Source organism: Podarcis pityusensis (assembly GCF_964106645.2).
Source record: "Podarcis pityusensis genome assembly, chromosome: 2".
NCBI lineage: Eukaryota > Metazoa > Chordata > Lepidosauria > Squamata > Lacertidae > Podarcis > Podarcis pityusensis.
Window position 1 is genome coordinate 39430419 of NC_138029.1, and position 22327 is coordinate 39452745.

At 40.3% G+C, this 22327-nt stretch overlaps 1 protein-coding gene across 4 annotated transcripts in view; it reads right to left on the reverse strand.

Annotated features, from left to right (window-relative positions):
• The window catches only part of B3GNTL1 (UDP-GlcNAc:betaGal beta-1,3-N-acetylglucosaminyltransferase like 1), a 166154-nt gene that overhangs the window by 82606 nt on the left and 61221 nt on the right, over positions 1–22327 (reverse strand). The window contains exon 1 of one of the 4 annotated variants that reach the window (XM_080993956.1): positions 12557–12579. The exons of 2 other annotated variants lie outside the window; for them this stretch is intronic. The gene's annotated coding sequence lies outside the window, so the exon portion shown is untranslated. Of the gene's footprint in view, positions 1–5237; positions 5257–12556; positions 12580–22327 lie in introns of those variants that run through there. One more of the 4 variants, XM_080993954.1, reaches the window with a different exon arrangement.

A 22327-nucleotide genomic window follows, 5' to 3' on the forward strand; every position in this document is an offset into this window, starting at 1 on the left:
ACGTTTGCATAGGTGAAAAAATATTTGGAAAGAGAATGCATTTAACTTTCTGAGGTTCAGTACAAGACATGGAAGATTCTACTTTAACATGACATAAGAACCACCATGCTGGATCAGGAAAAAGGGTCATCTAGTTAAGCATTCTGATTCTGAGGTGCCTTTGGGAAACCCACAAACATGAGAGCATCAGCCCACACCCAGGGATATTTCCCCAGCTGCTGGTTGTCAGAAACATGCTGCCTCTGATTCTGGAAGCAGCATATAAGTAGTCATGGCTAATAAATGGCTTTAAAAGAAATTAAGACAAATTCATGGGGCGTAAGTCTCACAGTGCAATCTAGGCATGCTTACTCAGAAGGAAGCTTTGCTGTATTCAACAGTACAGTACTTACTCGAAGGGTATGTGTGTATAGGACTGAAACCTATTGGCCACCAAAGTTATCCCATGCTTGGCAAAACGCAAGGCAATCTCCCTCTCACAAGATTAACTTTGGAAAGGGTAAAATGTCTGGAACCCATTTTTGATGGGATACATAAAATTTGCATATGTGAAACCGTTCATGTTAAAGTGGTCTACAAAATTTCACCCATGTGTCAAGATTAATCTTGAATCCGTTTTCTTAATTCCTCTCAGTAAAAGGTAAAGGTAAAGGGACCCCTGACCATTAGGTCCAGTCATGGCTGACTCTGGGGTTGCGGCGCTCATCTCGCTTTATCGGCCAAGGGAGCCGGCGTACAGCTTCCAGGTCATGTGGCCAGCATGACTAAGCCACTTCTGGCAAACCAGAGCAGCGCACGGAAACGCCGTTTACCTTCCCGCTGGAGCGGTACCTATTTATCTACTTGCACTTTGACGTGCTTTCGAACTGCTAGGTTGGCAGGAGCAGGGACTGAGGAACGGGAGCTCACCCCGTCGCGTGGATTCGAGCCGCCGACCTTCTGATTGGCAAGTCCTAGGCTCTGTGGTTATACAAAAAGCACAAACTAGTTTTCTACAATTTGATCTATTTAACCCAAATGCAAACAAAAAAACCAGGTACAATTACACAAGGGCCTGTCTTAAAAGATGCCGTACATCAAGAGGGAGCAAAGGAGGAATTGGCCGATGGTTAAAATATCACTGGTAGGAAGAGCAGGGTTGAAAGGGTCTTTGAAAGTATGGCATACTTTATGGACGGTCCTTAGTCATTGCAGCATAACTGCCAAAAGACCTCTCACACACTACAACCATTGAAGTTGCTTCCAACTCTTGACACACTAGGATTTTGTAGTTATGCATATGAATACGATTTTCAATAATGTCTGCATAAGCAGTTAGGGCTGGACTTTCAGTGGGAGAGTTTTTTGTTGTTGGCCCATTGCACAGCTTCACACTGCAAATTTTATTGGTTATATTTTAATCTTATACAAGAACCAGGGACAGCAATTATGAGTCTAATATACACTCCTAGAGGGAGTTTTAAGGCAGGATAACAGCCAACTCTTAGTAATATTAATTTGGTCATGAAGGGAGTAGTTGAACTTCTTATAGCAGCTGGCTAAAAATGACCCCATGACCTGTAATGGGATAATAAACCTGCTAATTGTAATCAGACAAGAGAGTGCAGTCGGAGCACAATAAAGCCACAGCATAACAAAAAGGCAGGTTATCTTGAAATGACAATCCAAAAGGTGCTACCCACAAAAATTGTTGGACTGCCGAAACATTTATGAGCCAATTTCCCTAGGAAGAATTACAGTTCACTATCTAAACAATATATCACATCATGCAAGCAGGGAAGAGCAAGAGCATTGAGAGGGAGGGAAGAAGACCCACTTCTTCACACCCTAATGCTCCATGCTATCTCCCACATCTCCTAAAGGGAATGGGTGTCAAAGGGAAGTAGTGGCCTTGCTCCTTCTTCCAGGAGCCCCATGCCACCCTGATTGATCTGCCCTATTCACTGGAATTTATGGGTGAGTTGGTATTGGGGAGGAAAAGCAAACCCCTTGGTGAGTTCCAAGGGCAAAAACCAGCTCTACCCCAGAGCAATTGTGGGGCCATAGCTTGAGCACAAAATAAGGCAACAGGCAAACTCCTTGGTGTTCTCCTTGGTGCTGCAACAACCAACCTCCTTTGCTCCATGAGCGCCTTCACAGAACAGGACACTCGGATTCCAATAATAAGGTTATACGCTACATGGATTCTGGGTTTCAGAACTCTTATTTGATTACGGTAATTACTCTTCTACTTCCGACCCCAACACAGTTCTCTTTCACCATCTTCCAACTGTGCCCTTTTGCATATTCTCTCACTATCCCTCCTTTCACCCAAACATAATCTGCAAAAATTTATTTTCCATAGTACAAAAGTTCAATATGATTCCCTTATTCCATATCACTTTAGCAAACAAGCCATTTTGCTGCATCATTGTCGTTATTGTTCAAAGAGAATTCAAGACGTAGATAAGAGGAGCTATATTTTTTATGAGTCTACTTTCCACTAAACTAAATTAAAATTATAATTCACCTATGAATTTCCAGTACACGATAAAACAAAGAGTTAGTAATTATGTTTGGAGATAAAAAAAGAGAAGAGTTATAATGGAAAATAGTATTTCTACATATGACCAGTAACCAAAGAACTCCCACACACTTATTCATTATCTCTCTCACACACAGTCTCTCTCCCTCACTTACTTACATGCATGAAAAGTTGACAACCTCTAACATTCCCAATATTGCATTATTATTCAACTTGATCTTGCTCCACATCAACTAATAAGAAGGTCCAATGAAAGAAACAAGCCAAATACATTATGGATGTTAATCTTCTTTTTACCAATTGATGCATTAATTTTAAATTAGGCATTGTTACTGAAGTTTTCATTACAATCTATCATTTTCTATCAAAAAATAGAAAAAATGGGTTATTCCTAAACTTTAAATACAGCTCTGAAATATATTTTACAGATTTCAAATACTGTGTGCGCTACTGCGGAGTTGGGTCAGGTGACATAAATATATCCCACTCTGCAAAAGATATCCCTTTTCCCTAACCAAGAAAAAAAGACTGAGTTTTGAACTTTTTTTAAAAAATGGCACTACTAATAAATCACCAAAGCCTAAACAAAATTATTTTTTGTTTCACTTTCAGCATACCCCTTTGGTTTGAATTTCATAGAATATTTATCCTCTTGAGTGACTGGAATATAGAAGCATCATGACCCCTCCCCCCCAACCTCTCTGGAATCTACACAAACTCTGAGAAATGACATAAATAAAACATTAAGCCAAGCCAACTGAAAAGTGTTGCTTTGTAATATCCCTTAACTTCAGAGGGGTTACAAATAACAGGTGACTGGAAATGACTTCTTCCTCCCAAAAAGTGTAATCATTTTTATCAAATTATTCTTAATTGCAACAAGCATAAAAAGCTCCCAGACACTGAAAGTAAAGGGATATGCTCTATGGCAACCATTCATAAAGTTTTTAATTCATGAGGTTCTTACTCAAGTGCCCCAAAACTGAACATCCTAAATCTGTCAAAGAAAAAGTAATAGTGTAAGGACTATTCTTTTAAGAGATGACTACAAGGGGAAAAGGTTGTTCCAAACTATCTTTCTTCCAGAATAGATTCTAGTACTTTCAACCATACAGTTTCAAATACTTTATCATGCACTTCCAACTATACTAAAAGCTGTGCAAGATATACAAAAAAGTTATGCCTCTGTGCAAGCAGTTCAGAATTTGGAACATATTGGCTTTGTTCATGCTTCATGGTATGACATAGTATAAAACAAATAATGGTTTACTTTGGATGAATGAGCAAATGTGCTGGTGCATCATTAAGCATTGTTTATTTTCCCCTTCCCATACCTTTTTCTTCCTTCCATTTCATCTCCCTCTTTTTTCCCTGCTCATTTTGTTTTCTCAAACAAGTTGTCTGTGGGTTTGAATAGAGAGAAGACTGAAAGTATAAGGAATGCTCCTGTTCACTGTTCCAGCTAGCCAGCCTTGCCATCTTCCATTCCACCTCTCACCCAGTTTTCATTTTTTCTTGTTGTCCCTCCAGAGCCAACCATCATTCTGCTGCCAATAAGCATGTTCAGTCCTTATTGGACTATTTGGGGGACCCCCCCCCTTGTGTTCTTTCTGTTAGAATTCCTGCTCCGTGATTGCAGTCATGGGATTGTTGTCTATCACATGACGGTGCATGTTTTGACTCCACAGAGTGGGAAGTGACGGAGACAGGATGTTTGTGTTACTGTGTTCCATGAAGTGGGACTATTATCCTTTGTTCTTTCTCTTTGCTGTCTGATGCTAGAGAGAGAGGGAGCCATGTTGCAGTGCTCCATGTGTGTTTATATGTAAATAAAGTAGATTAGCCAAAATGCTGAGTTGCTGAGGTCTGTTTCGCAAGCTGCGAAGACTCTGCGGATCCCTAAGTGTGCCAATGTCTGTTGGCATCGGTTGCTGTGATGTTCAGGCAGAAGAAAGCTTTTGAAGCTCCTGAACGATCGACTAGGAAGGAGGGAACATGCCAGTCGGGCATGTGTCTCTACCAGGGTCCTACTCGAGTGTAGGATGAGCTCCTGACACTTTCCCCTACAGCATTAGGAGTTTGGGGGGACTTCTGCAAACCTTGTGGTTTACCCAACCTACCAATATCTCCATAGTGTGTTAGGATGATGCCATTTTGTCTACATAAGGGACCAGCACCAGAAACAGAAGGGATGCCATTAAGATAAGACTGGTGGAATTAAATGGGGATGAAGAAAACAATGCATACAAAACTGCATCAAGCAATCCTACTGATTTCTACTTTACATTTACAATTTTAATATAATATAATAATTTCAAAAGGCCAGAAAACCTAGTACTAATTAATCTAATTTTCATTTAAATATTCCTAATCTATTCCGTGCTATTAAATACTTCGTTTTCATAAACTTCTCACAAATCCTAAACTTGCCTCCCTACTTCCTTCTTAGTCGTTCGACAGATGAATCGACTTATTTCTATCAACTCTCCAAGACCCACCTTTCCTGTCTCAAATCACAAACCCAAAGCCATCAGTATGTTTGTCTTTTCCCATCTGATGCACTTTAACCAGCTCCCCCTCTCTTATCTTTTTCCTCTCCAAGTAATCATCTCATTTTTCCTTCTCCCACATTTCAGCTGCGGCCTTTCCTCTCACCACTCCACATTCATTCCGCTCTCTCCCCCACGTTCTCACTGCATGCCTTTCCACCTACCTTAAGCCACTCTGCATAACTTCTCATTACTTCCTCCCCAGAGATAAATGCAGACACTGCAGCCCACACTACATCCTAAAAAAAGTATTAACTGACTAGGCAACACTTGCATATTTCTAGATTTTAAAACTAGATAAACATAATAATGCAACATGAGCAAGTAGCAGTTAAGTGGAGATAAAGTTTGCAATTTAGAATAGGAAACTGGGTGTTTTTTTCAAATGTATTTTTTTAATCAGATGGTTCTGATTAATTATGTTCTAGGTGTTGAAGGATTAGTTGTATAATAATCTTAGCATGGAATGATCCAAGAAGGGAAATGGGATGAGAGAAACAGATCCTTTCGCTAGAAAAATGGGTGCAAAGTTGCATGGTGCACTATCTGCTATAGAGGAAATGTGTCCGAGTAGAGAAGGAGTGGGAGAAGCTGTGCTTCTGCAAATAATTTTTTCTTTGTCTTCCCTGTTCCGTTCTACAATGGAGATAATAAAGCATCTTTCCTGTCTTCCCCCAATCTTTTCCCTCCATGCTCAGAGGAAGGAAGAAACACACTGATTATGCAGTGATGGAGTGAGAAGGGATCTTTGGTATTTCCAGGGAGATTGGGTGAAGAAGAAATGAGATGGAGTATTTATTTATTTCCCAGGTTGCTGAAGTATCCAGTGACTGTGGAGGGGGACAGACATGAAATCCCCATGGAACTTCACTGGACATTTCAGAAACTGTTATTTGCTTCTCATAAATTAAAGAAATCCCTGGTATTTCTAGGAAAGACAGGAGGGATGTTGAGAGAGAGTGTGCATGAATGAATGAATGGAGCTGAATGCTCTGCTTACATGCATGTACATGGATCTGGCTGTGTGCATGAGAGAAAGAATGCACGTAAGAACCACTGCAGGTCTGTGGAATTCTAAAAATAAAAAAAAAATCATTCAAGAATGACATTGCAAAAATGGGTAATCATGTATTTACTAATACCTCTTAACAGTTCCATTTATTGAACAGAAATGAAGTATTTCCATTGAGGTTTTTTTATATGTTCTCTGTGGTGAAATTGGGGCTTCCAGCAACAAACAAACAAAAAGAACTCACAGGTGTTATTCAACAAAGCTGTTATCAAAGTACTTGCTGAAATAATTGACCCAACTTGGTCATGTTCATTAATTTCAGTGGGTTTATTTTGAGTAAAACTTAGTTGAATACAATCCCATATTTTCTTTTGAAACAAAAGAAATGCTCAGCTGAGGTAAAGAAGCACTTTTGATGTCTTCAATATCCCACAGAAAAAACACGAAGAGACAAGAATGTCAATCCAAACAAGTGATATTACGTTGCCACAAATTAACAGACCATTAACTAGACTCCACTAATCACTTTAGGATTTTCACCATTACTGTTTTATGTGCCTGCTTGGCAGTGGCAATTTTACATTTACAAAAGTATCTTAGCAGCAAACAGTGCCCCCCTCCCAAAAGCCTCTTGCTTTATTACTACTCCTCGGTTCTGGCATCATCAGATACCATCTATGACTATAGGGAGAAAATAAGTTTGCCAATCAGAGAGTTACAGTTGTAAAACGAAGCCAGTCCAGTTCCCAAAGGAAGAGTTTGTATTCATAAATCTCAGAGACCGTTAAACACAGCTTATTTTTATAGTTCCTTATAATCCCGAGTCTTCAGAGAAACCAGATCTTTATTGCTATCATCCTCTGGAACTCCAAGAGAGTGTACAAAAAGAAGCTGGAGAATTTGTGAACTTTATATCCAATATTCATTTGTTACTCGTTCTTTCCAACGACAGATATTCAGAAATAAGTGGGGTTTACAAGAGGCAAACATTTTAAAACACAACTCCTATAAATATTCAAACAAAAATTGAAAAGTATGAATATCACATTCATTTACAAACCCAGAATAAATCTCTTCGTATGAATTAATGCTTCAGTACATTCTCATCTGTAATGTTTGGGTGGGTACACTCCAGGATTCTCAAATTTATCCCCGCAAATGTTAATGTGTGCCATCATCACTCACTCTAGTTTCAATTTCACCTTAATATATAAAATAATAAAATAAGGAACATTGTAAAAAAATATTGTAAAAACAAGTCAAAGAGAACTGTTACATCTGAAGTACTCCTGGGGACTCATTTACCGTACATTCTTGGTGGTCCTGCCCTCGGGTCAATTTTTGTGTGTGTGGATGAATGGATTTCTTATACATCTCAAGACTCCATATACTTCTCATCACAGGTTGTTCCTATTAAGATAGGGAGCTGGTCAAGGATCATAGCCATACATATGGATCAACAAATGACAAGGAACCATTAGGAATGGCAGTGTCAAGAATACCTTGAGGACCTTTTACCCACAACACAGACTTTGTCTTGTTGAAAGCAGGAAGGCGCTTGTTTCTCGGACGTGGAGTCTAAAGCAAATGTGAAATATAAGCCTTTGGCACAACCCACAACTCACATTCGTATCAAAGGTTGTTCTGGGGGGAATTCTCCTTTTCATAAGGCTCATTTTCAATGTCTAAACATGGGGGAAAGCAGAGGAAACACATGCACACAAATGGAAGTCCAGCCAACCCTAAGAACATGCATAATTAAAAGCAACAGTTGCAAAATCAATTCATTAGCTAACAGAATGCATGCAGGTATGCGGTTTCAAAATCTACTAGCTTCCTTTATGAGAAACAGGTATTAAGAATATTAACAGCACTAATAAAAAATGACATTATAAGCACTAATATCTCATTTTATACATTTATTCATAACTAGGGGCTGCACCCCTCATCACTTCACTTGCCAACTCTGTTTACCCCCCACTCCCTCACCAACCCTGTCCCTTTTACAACGTGCTCAAAAAAACCTCACCCTCAGTTCACCATACCTCCAAGGCTTGCCTGGACCTGCCTGCTCACTCCTCCACCTTCTGGTTCCCTTCTCCTCACATTTCCTGGACCTGTACCTATATTCTACATACCCCTCTTTCTTCTCACCTTGCCTAGGTTGATGGCCCAGCAGGCTGTCTCACTTAAGTATGAACTACCACCTGCCTGTGACCAAGTGAACTGCAACTGACAACATGCTTATGATTTTATATATAAGAGAGAAATGTCATTACGTGGCTTGTAATTTTGGTGATTGCGAGCACCCACCCCAAAATAGCTTTAAAGTTTGCAGTTCAACCCTATGGTAAGGTGAAGAATACATAAGCCCGAAATAACTTCATGCACTAGTGCACACAAGCCACTGCCCATCTCTTAACCAGTTGTGTGTTAACATTAAAAGAAGGGCCAGAGCTCAGTGGTAAAAGTGCATGTTTTGCATTTTTTAAAGTCCCTGGTTCAATTCCAGGTATCTCCTGATAGGATAGGGAAGGATTCTTGCCTGATATCCTAGAGAACCATACCAGTCATGGTCTGATTTGGTGTAAGACAGCTTCATTTGTTCCATATTTAAATGAGTGTGTGTGTGTGTGTGTGTGTGTGAATGAGGAAGAGAGAGCACTATGGGACTTGCACTTTTGTGAGGCCCTCTCCTATCCTACAAAACATTTGCTCTTATTCTGCTTTGATCCCCATGACTCCACAGCTGTTAACGTAATTTATCTTTAATTGGGATTTATCTTGGCTTTTTAAAAAAGAGCAAACCCTGGATTCACATTAACTGTAGTTAACAGCATTATAATTAGCCATAGTTAAGGCTTACACAAGAAGAAAGGGTCTGGGGGAAATAGCATGTAATCCTGAGTTTTGCACTCTACGGCAAAAGACTGGGAAACATGTTTACAATGCACCTACAAGTGCAACTCAAAATAGATTACACAGCTAACTGCAAAAATGTCATTCTAGCTTCTAAAGCCATTGAGCAGGCAGCTACAGAAATACAACTGTGGTTTGAGGACCCGATCCCCGCTTAGTGAAATGAAGACACATGGACACGTAATATAAAGTTAATGGGCAAGAAAAGGCCACAACTTTATTGATTACAGCAAATGAAAAGGTATTGGCTTAGGCATTGGATCACGACAATTGACTCCACCCACTCGAAGAGGGGTGAGCCTAAAAAGGGGGTTTATTCACCAGTAGGTGGAGCCTGTTGATGCTAATACAACTATAAGCTCTCCCCTGATGTCACCGAGGGTCGTGCCATGGCCCCCCGCCACACAGGCATCGGACAGGATCCACGACCGCCGGATTCCTTTAACGGAATACCCAAAATTGAAGGCGTAGGCGATGGCCACACCTAGCCCTTCCACACACCACAAACACATTCCAATGCCTAACCTACCCACCAATACCAAGAAAGTTGTGACGATTGCTATGAGGTAGGCGAAAAAACCACAAGGCCTAATGCCAAATGGAAAAATTCCTACCAGGCCCCCTGGACAACCTGGGCGACCAACCTAAGGTCCATAGCAAGGCCAAGAGAAAAACCAAAACCCTGAGCTCTAAGGGAGTGGAGGGTGGGTGACTCGCGACGGGAAGGAGGAAAATGAGGCCGCATGGCTGGCACAGCAGCAAGTTGAGCTGCAAACCCCGCCCCCTCCAAGCCACCCAATTGGGGGCTTACCTGTGGGCGAGGTGCGCCAGCCAGGTGAGTGGGGGGAGCAGGGGGCAATGCCCCCTGCATGAGGCAGACATCAGGTCCCGCCCACAACCCCTCCCCTCTTTGCAAGAGGAGAGGCTTTATCATTATTTCAAAATAAAAACATAGTTTTTAGGTATCAAATTCTATCATATGGGTAGTTAACTCTGAAACACAACTTGATGTAGCATATAAAAAGGGGGCTGTTTCTCTGCTTTAATATATATTACACGGTATTGCAATATTTTGTAGACAGAAAAATATACCACAGGATATAAATATACCACGGGTCATAGAAGCTGAGCCCTGTCCACCCAAAAGCATCACTTCCCTTAGCAACCAGCCCACTGTTGTTGAACACTGAAGTCTTTGACAACTTCTCTGTGTGTCACACTGCTCTAAGCATAATCTGAAAGAATTGCTTGCAAATTCAACACTGAGACAGGAAGTGAGACTAGAAATAAAATTCTTCTGCAAAGCTGATATTTCTGCCAGACCTAGCAAGTTGCTTAAAGAAAGCATTATGCATACAAAAAACTTCAGGCATACTGCCTTGTGGAAATTCTATTTTTTCTGCATAACCAAGAATTTATAAATCCCAAACAATTCTGAATATACCCACAAAAAAGTTTAGAGAAAATCAATCGGCAGTATTTAGCCTCTTCCTGTGTTAATGTTTTATAGTCAGCATGTGTTTCCCTCTTTATTTTCTCTTCCCCTCTCCTTCATTGTTTTCGCAGCAGCAGATGACGAAATTCTCTCTTCAATGAACCATTTTCATCTCAATTTGTATGCCAAGAAATCATGGCATTACTGATGTCACTCAAATCCATCATGTCCTTGTTTGGACTATAAAGTGAGATGAGTATTACAGCCCCATGAGTTCTTTTCCAACCAGAATTGTAATATGAGAACTCCTCCCTCCTTGCCTATCCCTCCTCACTCTCACCTGCCTTTCCTATTTTATCCTGTGACAACAGGCACAATACCTTGGAATATTCCAGGCATTAGAGATACGGGAAACTGACTTTTCCCCAAGAGCACCCCAGTTCTTTGTATGAAGGCCAGGCATGCCTAAAGAGTCCTGAGATGTAGATTCCAAGATAACTGAAACCCAAAGACCTCAAGAATCCTGGAAAAACTACATGTTGCAGAGTGCAGAGGTGCTACCACAGCAGCATTTCAAAAGACACAGGTAGAGAGGGAAGTTGACCTACAGCAGTGCCTCCGTGCTACCATTACCAGACAAGGTAAATGGGAAAATGGGGGTGAGGAGGTCTGAAATGAAATTGGTTTGTAATAAATAGAACAGCCTACGTACGCTGTGGAGCTTATGTACCGCAGGTATACTGAATGAACACAGACAGGACTCAAAGAAGTGCCTATGCTGAACTACTTCTGCAAAGTGCCTACATATTCCAATAGCAGCTTAAAGTGAAACGGGCAATAAGGCAAGACCTGCATTGGGCATGTCAGGCCAACAAACCACATTCATTATCTGGCACTGACGTATAAAATGAATATCGCTGCTTTCTTCAAATTTACAGAAACAATTTAGAGTTTCTCTGTTCCCCCCACCAAAGGTAACGTAGATGGGAGAAAATCCCATTAAGATCCAACAGACAGAACTAATAAGCATCAAAGACTGTTGCTGCTTAAGAAAATATGATGGGAATCTGGATACAGGATAAGGATGCCCTCAGAAAGGCCATTTTACGTCTCATATTGCAACAAAATGCTTTTAAGGCACTTGGAAGAGCTGCCAGATTTTCTTCAATAACCTGAGAATTATAGCAATCTCTGGAATAATACAATAGTACTGCAAATCCTAAAATTACATTGTAAGACACTAAATATTCCTTGGCAAATGCGAAAATAATTGTCCAGTGAGTTCAGAGGGAAAGCATCTGGACTTGAGGAAGTCTGTCATCTAGGCTATCCATCATCTTTATTTTACATGGCTAATTGTGCTAGGATCCTACTTGAATTTATTTCTCCTTTATAAATAGACTAGTTTAATGTGTGTAGCTTGCCTTGCCTTTCTTCCAAACATAAAAAAAATAACAAGTCAAAAGTATTATAGATCAGATATCACCAGTAACCTGAACCTTTAACTCACTGCTACATGCACACTCAATTTTGAAAAACACAACAGAATAATGAAAGCTAAGTTGTTATTATAATATGATAATGCTGTGCCTGAATTCCCTTGACCCAAACAAGTGCTTCCATGGCTAAACATGGCCAACCATGTTTAGCTTATAACATGGTGTGGAAAAATGTTGAAAGTATGATTTAATGCATGTGCTTTGAAGGAAAATATATTGTGTGACCTCTGCGACTGTCGAAGTTCAGGGCCTTGTACTATTCATATGTTGCCTGTTTAGCAATAGCTGCTTGGTGACAGGTTCTGAGAGCAGAGAAACCATTGCTTTGATAATTTATTAGGCAGGGCCTGGATCAGGCAAATTCATTGCACTTGCTCTGGGCGATAGGAAAGACTGAGTAAGATTCGAGATTCTAGTCAATTGAGAGTAAACTTGTTAGTGAGGGAGAGCCAGTTGAAATTTGACAGTTGGGGAACTGGAGAGAAAAGGAGCTGATAAGGGAGGTATGAGGGGGAAAGACAAGGGGAGAACCTCAGCAGAAAGCTGAGGCCTAAATATTAATATCAAGTTTGTCTCTCTGTTATAATAAAAATTGTAATAATGTCATTGTGCACCCACCTTGGAGGATTTGTAGTGATGCAGCACAATGCTGGATTTGCAAGAAGTTAGGGCAGGATAGGGGAGCAAAATTGAAGGCAGGTTACACAACAACAGTGTCCATAGTGTGGTGGTGGTGGCCCAAAGGGCCAAAATAAATGTGATAATGTGTACCCCTGGAAATCCTAGAGTGCGCTTCTAATAGAGGAGTTACGGTGACCTGTTGCTTTATGAAACTGATGATTTTGCAAGTTGCTGCACACACACACACACACACACACACACACACACCCCGGGGCAGGAATACAGCTAATATGTGAATCACAAAGATGCAGCTCAAAGCTAGAACAACAGTTGCTACATTGTGCAAATGGCTACACGTAACACAGGTTCCCAACATGCATACTAATATAATGTGGGAATCAAAGCTTAGCCAACAGAAATTGGTAAGAATCAAACCTGAATCACCATAAATTGCCAGTGCCTATTGCGCATGCGTATTAAACATGAAATGAGGTAATGATTTATTTGTTTGGTGAAAACTGAAATGCTTTGTTTGAAATGTTGCAAATACCACTGCCGGACCACTGGGCATGGTTCAGTTTCGCAGAACAATCTGACTGTAACCTATTGCTTTGCAATAAACAATGATGGACTCCTAACTCCTTACGTCTCTGAGTTTTATGGGCATAAACTCAGAAGATAAGCCATTTTTGGCTTACAACAATAGCATGGGAGCAAGTAGGTATGAAGACGGGGGGGGGGGAGTGGTGGTTTATAACAATGGCAGATTGTGTAAAGCAAGGATGAAATGAAATATTTGAGGGCTCTGCATCTTTTCTCTCTCATGATTAACTGGTTAACAGCAGCAGCTTCTCTCCATCTACAGTCTTAGAATGGTGCCTGCATGCTTTGCTTTCTAGCTTTCTTCACAAATGTCCAAATGACTTACAAGAGTCTGGAGCCCCTGCATGCTTAAAGCCTGTTACACGTGTGACACACCCTGTCAATGACCCTGGTTGCAAAGGATGGGGCACTACATTTTTCAGTTCTATGAGAAATCAAACACAGAAAGGGTTACAAAACCATAATGCTAGGGACCTTCAGCACTGCTTGTTTGTTAACATTTCACGTATTTCTTGCTCTTAAATATCACATTTGCTCAGGAAACTCCTGCAGTTTTTGGCTATTTGTGGTGGCAAGGATTAAACAAGATGCACCCTTCGACTGCTTTTGGATATTAGTTTTTGACATAGTGCAGTTTTTACCACTTGTTTGCCTTGTACGTAAATAAAGGTCGACTGTGCCACTAGCACTTGCAAAGGGTTTGGAGAACAAAGGATTGCTGATGGATTTCAGTCAATGAGGATGATATTAACTTTCAGCAGAATGAAGGCAAAGAATGAATTAGAATTCCATGACTTGATTAAAAGCCCCTAATTACACAATTATTGCTTGTTAGGACAAGTCTCCTATACAGCTTCTGTCATCAACTAACAATCAGTTGTGCCCACCTGAAAATTGGGATGTACTGGTAATAATAATTAAAAAACGCTACATGAATATGTTCTTTGTCCATTCCAATACTGTAGCTTCTGGGTTAAATGAAAGGCATGGATCTGTCAAAATAGCTATTTCTTCTTTACTGATCACTTTGCTGCACGTGCCTCACTTTTTGGAGAACTAGCATAAATAGAGGTATTGTTCTGGAATATTAACTTGATGTACAGGAGATTTCCCACTCCATACAACAAAACTTAAGACCTACCAACAACCCTTTAATATCTGGAGACACCATTTGACACTGTGGAGAAGAGTGTGGAGAAGAAATAAGCAGCCTTCTTGCCTTTCTGATATCTAGTCAACATTATTTCATCCAATATACATGTCTAGAGCACTCAAAAAAGAAGGTGTTAATTGAATAGCCTCATTCCCTGCCAACTTTTAAACCACTACTTTATCCAGCTACACTGCTGGCATGTCCTCTGCATCAGGCTTTCAGCTATGTTTCTTTGTGTTTTTCATCAGCCTATCCCCAAAGAGACTATTTTACAAATACTCAATCTCACTCTGTGCTGTTTACCAAAGCTGTGCGCACTCAGACTTCACAGCACGAAGTATCCGCACAGATTTCCATCCTACAGTGATAAAAAAAAAATGTTTATTAAAAGAACTCTGCAGTTGAAAAACTGAAACTGTAGTGGTGAATAATGTAATTCAACTGGCTGAAGACAAGGCAAATCCAACCTTCTTGTTCTCTGCTGAAAGGATTTTCCTCCATCCCTTTCCATTCTCAACACATTGCATGATCTCAAGTGCCACGCTGTCCCCGTCTGCCCACCACTACTCCAGGCCCCCAGCCCTGCATGTTGTTGCACAGCTCTGAGATTGATCCTGGACTGAGCAATGCTCATCTCAGCATAAATGCATGGATGTTTCTCCCAACACACTGAAATGCTAAGACCTATGACTATGGGGCTTAAATCCTACTTCTCTTCTCCAAGCCTCTGTAAAACAATGCATTGTTAGATGATACTTTAAAGGAAGTTTGTAAGCAATTGAGAATGAGTAGCTATTTTTTAAAAAATAGTGAAGTTTGTCTGCCTTGCAACACAGGAAAATGATCACATAATGTTGAACACTGGAAGCGGACTGGACTGCTTAAGGCAGGCATGGCCAAACTTGGCACTCCAGCTGTTTTGGGACATCAATTCCCATCATCCTTGACCACTAGTCCTGTTAGCTAGGGATGATGGGAGTTGTAGTCCCAAAACAGCTGGAGGGCCAAGTTTGGCCATGCCTGGCTTAAGGAAAGTGTTCCCTGTCAAGTGGGAAGTGAATGTTTTCTAAAAAAGAGGTGGGTAAATTGAGTTTATCTAAAATCAAAGAGAGATACAGTGGTACCTCAGGTTAACTACTTAATTCGTTTCAGAGGTCCGTTCTTAACCTGAAACTGTTCTTAACCTGAAGCACCACTTTAGCTAATGGGGCCTCCTGCTGCTGCCGCGCCGCCGCAACACGATTTCTGTTCTCATCCTGAAGCAAAGTTCTTAACCCGAGGTACTATTTCTGGGTTAGCGGAGTCTGTAACCTGAAGCGTCTGTAACCTGAAGCGTATGTAACCCGAGGTACCACTGTACTTAATCACAATCACAAAAACACATCCTATCGACCAAGATATTCTGACTTCTGTAGCAGCCTTTGATTGTAGAGAAATTGCAGGTTTTATACACCTTCTTCTTCCTAGTGGTAACAGACCTGAACATAAACTTGATAGTTATCCTTTTATATCTGAACAGATATATTTGTTTGTAACCTTTTAAAATCTTACACAGAAAGCTCCATGTAAGGGGTATCATGTGCCCAAGCTAAAGACATGTGGCTGTTGGAAAAGTAACCCTCTTTCCACAATCATAGCTGTTCCTTTCTCATGTGTCAGGACCACACTGGATCTACTGCCAAAAGTACTGATCCACATTCAGCCCCCAATCTCTGGTTCCTTTTCCGCCGCAGCTTCAAATCTGGAGCACTCTTTTTTCCTGGTTGCGTTTTCTGATGATATGTCCAACATCCTTACAGGGCATACTAGTGAAAAATGCAGCCAATAGGAACAGCTGTTCTGGGCGATTTGCCAGGATCCACTTTGGCTAGGGATTCCACTGCCCTATAACCTCTTCCCTGCCCAAGGACTTTGCGATGGAGATGGGAAAAGAACTGTGAAAGTGTTGCTGCCATTTCTTGAGTTTGCATGTGATTAAGATATTACCAGCCAGATATGTCAAGATGAGACAGCTCATCTGAAGACTCATTTTAAAAGTCTCTTTCGATGAGGAAGAAATTAATATAATTGAAGAATCAAGTGTTAACTGTAAACAAGGATAGAATGAAACAATCCTATATTAACTGCTTGAAAGGCTGAAAGTGAAGGAGAGAAGACTGCATTTATGCAGGCAACTTTCCACTTACATCGGGGTTACGTTCCCAGGGTAGCGCATAAAGCCAAACCACATATAGTCAAAACACATTGGGTTCAATGGCAGGTAGGATTGCCAAAATCCTTTTTTCCAGACCATCCCCTTTCCTCCCCCATATATATATATATATATATATATATATATATATATATATATCCGAGTGCACAAAGCTGAATGCACTAAAGTTAAATGTGTGTAAGCTGCGAGCTACTTATTACAATGCATTTATTTGCATGCTTGACTCTCTCTACAAGCAGGAAGAAGGTGAGGAAAGATGTTGGCTGTTGCGGTGGTCTTTGAGATTCGGGATCTCCACCTCAGGTACCAAAATTGGCCTAGAACATCACACTTACTGTTTTATAGTAATGACTATGAGGTGGTCTGGATGCAGAAAGAATAAAGACTAGTTCCCCAAAAGCTAAGGAGTTGAAAAGTTTCCTTTCTTCCATTGGGGGATGGTGATTCTCATACTTCTACCCTACTTTGAGAAAATGAGATAAAAGACATCATGGGAGAGCAAATACGGAAGTGTTTTGAAGCCATGGTTAAAAGTGGGATATCTAGGGTTACCATTAACAACAGTGCATATTACCAGCCAGCCAGATCAAGGAGAGGATACCTTTTCCTCATTCCTGTAATCAATATGTGTCATCTTCTTTCACAAAGAAAAACACGAATTGGAAAAACACACCCAGCATTTTAATCTTTCCCATTATAGCAATTAATGTTTTGCTGCATTAGCTAATGGGAGCAGTTCACAGGAAGTATAAAGCCATTGCAGTCAGCAGCACAGGTGACCTGGGAGCAAAACCTGCTCTCACCACCAGCCAGTACTGACTTTGCTGCCTGGGGCAGGGGGAGGTTTTGCCTTTGTCTCAATAGCATCATGAGCTGCAGTTCCCTTACCTCCTGCCACAGAAGTAAATGACTGTGTTCATTTATACAAGAGAATATAAAGCAGGTGCAGCTTTCTTCCCCCCAAATAAACCATATAATTATTGCCTCCAGGCCACAGGCTTTCAATCAGTGCCAATCAGTTGAACGGTTTTTGGAGCCTTTCAGTGAATAGTTCATTGACCACAAACAAATGACAATTATTGCTTATTGTGTACAGCATGCAGATTGATTCAACTTCAAGCTACATGCTGATGCTCAGCGGATCTGAACTACATTATGGGATGGCAGTGAATCAGTACATACCAGTGTATGATCAAGCTGGTAATCTAGACTCTAGCACATCCTAACTAATGGTGCAATCACATATCACAGGCCTACAACAGCTTTAGCATACACCTCACTTGCTTTCAGTGGTACAAAGTACCTTTCCTTGGGCTTCACAAAGTACCAGAGCTAAAGGAATAGCCATGAAGACAGCCAGATATGAGTCTGAATTGAAACACTGATGTTTTGTCCATACTGGGACTTGTTGATTCCGCCACTGAAGGGGCTAAAAATGCAAATACTGGAAAGTTGCTTGTAGTTTTGCTCAGTACTTTCAGGAGATGGTCCTAGACACTGCTATTTTTCTAGAAAAAGAGGTGCTAGTATTCACCATGAACGCCTCCCTTGTTCTCTTAGAATAGCAATAGCGCCCACCTGAGAGGTGCCGCAAATTCCAGCTGAAAAAAAGGCCTGATCCTAGGTTGCATTTTATAATGCACTGCAAAATGATACAGAAACACCCTGCCTAGTTTATTTAGTGTTTGATTCCACTCCCTGGTGGGAGAGGGAGGTTTTGCCTCTCCTTGTTATTAGCTTTTGCTGAGAAGTTAATTCTAATAACATATGCAAATCACAACCAACCATCATAACAAACATTACCCAAAAAGCCATGAGAATGCAACACTCATTGTTCACTTCTGTTTCCTCATTTTGCCCTGGCTCAGCTGGGTTGTTGTTGCTTTTCTCTGGCTGCATGGACATTGGAGGGATGTACACAGGTAGGAAGAGGTGTGCCATTGTATGCTAAAATAACATTTTTTGTACAACATGTCCAAAAGATAGTAAACCGATGTTTAATCTTAATTAGGTGGATTGCTCCAGAACAGTCTGTACTGATGGAACGGACCCACCCCCAGCTTTCCCAGAACCATAGAAAAAAGAAAAGAAAAATGACAAGGCAGCCCTCAAGTATGAAGCCTGCTGCATCAGAAGGCTCCTGCCGTGAAGTCAACGGGAGAGTCTTTAATGCCCATGGAGTTTGGAACCTTTCATGGAATGCCAGAAAAAGCAAGTGTCCACCCTGAGAAGAGAATTCCTTGAGTGTGAAGCTCTGGCACAGAGGCAACCACTGTGCTCTTACTGAACATTTAAGGCATATCATTCCACACTTCAGTAACATAAAAGCCTCCTAAAGAAAATGCAGCACTGTTGTTGTTTTTTTAGAAAATGTGCCAGACAGAGATAAAGATTTAGCAATATTTTAAAGTAAAAATGGTGGGAGACAAAAAGCTTAGTATGGCATCACATTGGCCTCAGTCATACAATCTCTCCTTCAGATTACTGTAAACCAATCTTTCTCACCCTTCAGGTCCCTAGATGTTGTTGGAGTGCAACTCCCATTATCCATGACCACTGGTCCTGCTAGCCAGGGATGATGAGAGTTGTAAGTCCAGCAACATCTGGGGACTTAAGGTTGAGAAAAGCTGCATGGATATCTGCCTAAATATAAGACTCCATCCCAAAGAAAGAAGTACAAATAATCAGTGTTAAAATGTTTCAAGTGTTTACACAAAACATTGCTAAGATACTATCATAAAACAAACGCAGAAGAAAATGGTTTGTAGAATACACAGAAAAGTAATAAATCAACCCACAGTTATTTGTTCTGCATCTAGCCAAAGGAAAAGGAAATGATAAGTAGATTACAGACTCATCAGAATAAACTGTACCAAATTTAATCTTCTCCTTTGATAATAACGGATGGATAGATAAGAGGTACCGGTACATACTGGGCATAAATATATCTCATTTTCAGTAAGCCTTCTCTGACAGTTCCACACAAAATGGTCATAAGCAAATCATTTGCACATCAACAAGGATGATTAAGAATTAGGTAGATTTTACCATTCTAGCAATGAATGTCTTAATTTTAAACAAGAAAGGGACACTGATTAAAATCTTTAAATGGGGCACACATGAGATGAGGATTGGAAAATACCTTAAAACAACTTTCAATATAATATAACAATTCAAACTTGTCCTGATTAACTAGAATTTAATTTTTGCTGCATTTTTGAAACTATCAGCCAGTGGAAAGAGTTGGAGGTAGGGAAATACACAAACTGGGAGGCACACAAGCAGGCAACAGATTCTAAAGAAACTAGTAAATCATAATGTTATCTTTCAGACTATGTCAGCAATGAGCTGCTGCTGTTAAAATAATAAATTTAATTTTGCAACCATTTGAAGCAGTACTTTTGGCACAGGCCATGTTTTGTCAGAGGGTGTCTGTCTTTACATAGTTTCCTCCTTCTGGGGAACTCACCAGAACCCAAGCATATTTTTTTTAAATAAAAAAAAAAGCACTGCAATATTTTGGTGAAATTCAGTGGTTAAAACTCAATCTGATAGAGAGGCTTCTAATATATTTTAATCTGTGTGAGTTTCATTCGAATGTATTTGCTGCTTTAAAATTACTAACTGCCTTAAGTCTTCAGGGTGAAGCAGACTGTAAAAAATGAAGAGTTGGGTATACTTGAATCAGGTCTCAGCTGAATTGTCAGGCTCAGTTTTAAATGTTATATTAGAAGCAGTATGTTCATCATATGGCAGTTTCAGACCCAAGACCTATGAAGAAAGATGCAAATAAAACGATGACTACAGCTGCATCCCTCTCTCCTCTTCCAATCATCTTGCTTCTATAGAAAGCAACAACTACAATTTGGGTCAAGGCCAGCATCAGCACTCATCAGAGGAGGACCAGCACCAGGGTCACCCTTCTTAAGTGGCAGCAGCAGCATCCAAGCAGGTGGCGGTCCTGAGAATGAACCTACATTTTACAATAGGTCATGAAACAAATGATCCCACACAAATCAATACAGGCCAAACTAAACATGACAGACATGTTTCTTTTCAATGCCCTGTCCATATATAAACAAGGAATTCAAAAGATCTTTTAAGAGTAACAGCAGTTTACCCACTCACTTTACCGGTAAAGCAAAATACTCTCCTGTTCACTGCTTTATATGGGAATGTGGCTGATCTCGAAGTTCACCTTGATCAACCTGACACACCTCACTTGGCCTTAAAAGGTCTCCAAATGGAGGCACTTTTCAGGGGGCAGGGAACAGTACATTAGTCATGTGTACTCACTGCTCAACACAAGAAAAAATGAGAATAAAGCTGAAAAACAGATACGGCTCTGCTGATAAAACAGTCTGTATTTTAGATGTTTCTTGGCACATAAACATCTGAGAAACCAAACCTAACAGGAGGAAGATGTTGGAAAATCATAACTTGAAGGAAAACTGCAATGTTGCTTGATGTTTTAAAATAACAATATAAGGGAAGCTGGAACTAAGAAATCTATAAATTTGAGGGAAATGGCATTGATTTGGTAAGTTTAACAAAGCACAGTGGTGAAACAGAGAAATGGAAAAGCTCCTAGTTGTGAGCCAAAAACAGGAATTAGGAGACTGAGTTTAAAGCTTTATCTTCTCTCTTCCTAGAGCTAGACTCCAGTTGTCACACAACGCTGCTCTCTGTTTTTATTGGCTCAGCTCCTTCCAAAAAACAGAGTCAAAACTTTCTAAAAGGATTAAAAGTTTACTATTCCATTGTTAGCCTAAACTACTTCTATAAGCGTAAATCTATGCAAGTATTATGTCCCGTAATTATTTTGTACTGTAAAAGACACGCTGCAAAAAGACATAATAAAAAGACACAAAGTGATATTTGCTTTGTGGCAGGTGGACTAAAGAGAGGAAATCCCTTTGTGTATTTCCGTATTTGTTACATAGCGTACAGTAACTGGCTTGGTGCCTATGCCACAAACAAAATCTTAATTAATCTACCTCACAATAAGTACAGCGCATGAATGTGGCCAAACCCAAGCATGGAACTCTGTGTTAATACAAACCGCTCTATTTTAGTCCTTAACTGCCACTGGAATAGGAATGAAGCAGTGTGACCGTTTACCAGAAAACTGTATCACAAAACAGAACAAACCCCCTGCAGTCTTAAAATTCATTGTATCTTGAAGTTGGCCTTGAATTCTTTGCAGCTGGCAGAAAGAAGAACAAACATTACTACATGCAGAGCACTGACACCCACAGCACTGAGCAGGCTGATCTCATGTGCCTGCATAATAACTTCAATCCCCGGTGGCATTTTCAACTTGGAAAAGCCCAAGAGTCTGTTAACTGTTAACTACTGAGGGCCTTATTCATGAGACTTTTATTCTGGGAAATGCCCTGAAAGCACAGCTTGTACTCTTCCTATGGAAAGAACCCTACTATCGTCTACAGATTTATTATATACACTTCCCAATAATATTTTATGCTCAATAGCTACACATAGCCAAGACAGGGCAGATAAAAGTGAAATCAGAACTAAATGTACAGACTGGTATAACTCAAGTTTGGTATTTCTCCTCCTCCTGCATGCACACCATCCCTTCCCAAAATTCATGCCAGTTTTAAATAAAAAAAAAATCCAGTGCAATGCTTTGTGTCATTGATCTTTGATTTGAGACAGTGATCCAACTGGCTAAGCATGTTCATAATTGTAGTATTATGTTTAGGGGCGTGTGTATCATTTTATTTTTCCTTTGTATTTATTGTCACACCAGCAATTGAATACCACATATGGAAGATAA